The sequence below is a fragment of the Canis lupus genome, unplaced genomic scaffold (genome assembly GCF_011100685.1).
Source record: "Canis lupus familiaris isolate Mischka breed German Shepherd unplaced genomic scaffold, alternate assembly UU_Cfam_GSD_1.0 chrUn_S161H321, whole genome shotgun sequence".
Classification (NCBI taxonomy): Eukaryota; Metazoa; Chordata; class Mammalia; order Carnivora; family Canidae; genus Canis; species Canis lupus.
In genome coordinates, this window is record NW_023330461.1 from 11,761 (window position 1) to 14,700 (window position 2,940).

Here is a 2,940-nt window from a genome sequence, read left to right on the forward strand (position 1 = left end):
CCGTACACCTGTGCCCAAATTTCTTGACAGTCATGCAGAGGGGTCCCAGTCTGGGTTAGGGAGTAGCGTTGCCAGATTCAGGGTTGTCGTGCTTAAATAAAATTCTGGTGGGGTTTAGCAGTAGGCTCTGATAATGGGTCAGATGGGCATTGCTGATCCAGCTGTCTGGGGGCTGTTTGAGTACCCCTTTAATAGCGTGTGGGGTGGTAACATGCAGTTCTTCCGGACTTTTTCTATTATAGACTCGTTCTGCTATTATCACTAAGTCCTGCAAGCTCTTCTCTCCCAGTCTCTCTACTCTTTGCAATTTCTTTTTAATGTTCAGAGCGGCCTGGTTAACAAAAGCCATGATAATTGCGGCCTTTGTTTCCGGGGCTTCTGGGTTCATAGGGGTGTACTGCTAAAAGCCTCTATTGCTCCCTCTAAGAAGGCTGCTGGACTCTCATCCTTACCCTGTCTCACATCATAGACCTTGGCCAGATTGGTAGTCTTGCACGCGGCAGCCTGGAGACCTGCCATTAGAGTCTGGCGGTGGACCCGGAGTCTCTCCTTACCTTCAGGTGAGTTGTGTGCTTTGGGAGTAAAAAAGGGTTTTAGCCAAGGAGGGGAATTCTCATCATGTCCTGCAGGCCAGGATGTTGGGCATCTGGTCAGGGTGGCCATCTGGTTTGCCTCTGAAGTTCACGGCCTTAACCTGTAAGATAATAGGTAGGTGAAAATTTCCTTCTCGGGGCCATCCCACGTCAAAGGTTGGCCATTCTGATATGCAATAAATTTGGAATCTCTCTCTCTGTATGTCTATGCTCAGAATAAGAGCTCTTCCCTAACATCCGAGAAGTGGGAGAGCATAAGAGACAAGGGTATGGTTTGCATCTGCCCCATTATGTCCCCCGTCCACACCAAGGCACAGTTATGACAGTTCACAAATAACACAGTCAAACACACAGTTAACAAGAACACAGTAACACAGACCAGCACACAAACAGGTAACACAGACCAGCGCGCAAACAGGTAAGAAGAACACAGTAACAGACAAACGTTCTAGTGCGGCTGCGGAGACAAGACAGAAAGTAATCCGAAGGGCTGGCAGCCAGCCCTCCTTACAGATGAGGACCCCCGTCCTCCTTACGGATGAGGACCCCCTGTCCTCCGGATGAGGACCCCCGTCCTCCTTACATGAGGACCCCCGTCCTCCATACAGATAGGACCCCTGTCCTCCTTACGGATGAGGACCCCCGTCCTCCATACAGATGAGGACCCCATCCTCCATATGAGGACCCCCGTCCACCATACAGATGAGGACCTCCGTCCTCCTTACATAGGACCTCCATCCTCCAGGCAGGGGCAAGGGACGTCTCCTCAAGACCCCCGGTTGATGGCCCACCAGCTCATCCGCCTAAGCCAATGCCGACCTAATACAGATTGGAATTCCTACAGGTTAGAGCTCTCAGAGAATACGCGCGCAAAAGGTGGAAAAAGTTGAGTGCACTCACCACTCGTGAAACCTCCGGATAGGTCCTGAGGTCTCTCAGATCCCGGACGAGCCCCCAAATGTTGTGGCCAAGATTAAAATCCTAGAAACCACTGAGAAGCCGACACCGATGCAACACACAAGGGTTTATTCACAAGCTGGAGCGTGGGTCTAAGTATACCGACACAGCGGAGCAGGGACTTGGACCCTGAGACTAAGAGGCATAGCAGCTTTATAGGGGCCAGGGCCCATGGGATACACAGAAAGTTGCACAGTCATGTCGGTCCACACACAGGTGGCTGATTGAATTACATCTTACCCTATAGTATCCATTTGAGCTGGCCTATTACTTTGGTCAGAATTGGCGCGCAGTTTTGGCAGGCACAAAGCAGGGTTACATTGTTATGGGCCGATTTCCAATTAGGGTGTGCCCAGCGGCTCGACTAGGGTGGGGCAGCACCTTAAACAATAAGCAGGTTATGTGGGGTCATACAGGAGGTGGCAGGTGTAGCACAAAACGGAATCAGTCCTGCTCTGCTTGTCCAGGAGTAGGGGATTTTTGTTAAATTTCCTGGGTCCCCAGATCCGTGGGTGGCGCAGCGGTTTAGCGCCTGCCTTTGGCCAGGGGCGTGATGCTGGAGACCTGGGATCGAATCCCACATCGGGCTCCCGTGCATGGAGCCTGCTTCTCCCTCTGCCTATGTCTCTGCCTCTCTATCTCTCTCTTGCTGTGTGACTATCATAAACAAATAAAAAGAATTTCCTGGGTCCCACACTGACTGCTTGTACACTTCGCTTCTAACAGGCCTAGGTTCAATGATGACAGAAGTTGTGTGAGAGGCAACTGGAAGGTGCAGGCCAGGAGACAAGTGTCTTCAACCTCAATTCAGCGACTACCGAGGAATTCCTCTCATACATTGGCACTACATACTAACTTCCATACAAGAGAAGCTAGTTGAACGCAGTGTCCAGGGGAACTTGATTCTGAGAGGTGAGACCACACGCAGTCCCTCACAGTTCCACACTGCCTGCAGATAGAGTTCGAACATCCTCACTAGAGATGTATGCCGAAGCTCATGGACGCAGGGGGCAAGTTGCAGTCTTCAATGGTTGTCTCTAGGTGCAGCAGAGCGGTATTCATTGAACCTCCTGACTTACGGCACCGAGCCATGCGTCCTTTTGAGAGCTGAGCTCAAGACAGGACCCTGCCGCATCCTGCCTGACTGTAGACGTAGCTGCCAACATCCTTATGTTAGGTGCTGGGAGAGGTTGTGAGAAAAGCATGTGGAAGCGTTGGCCGGAACTCACGTGTATCTGAGTTGAATACAGCGATTTCCAAACCTTCTTCAATCAGAGTGTAGCTAGTTCCAACTCCCATGTCGAGTGGGTAGCAGACAGCTGCCTCCCATGCATACACACTTCTGAGAGTTGAGCTTAGACCTGTACCCCTCCTGCCTGCAGGTACTCTC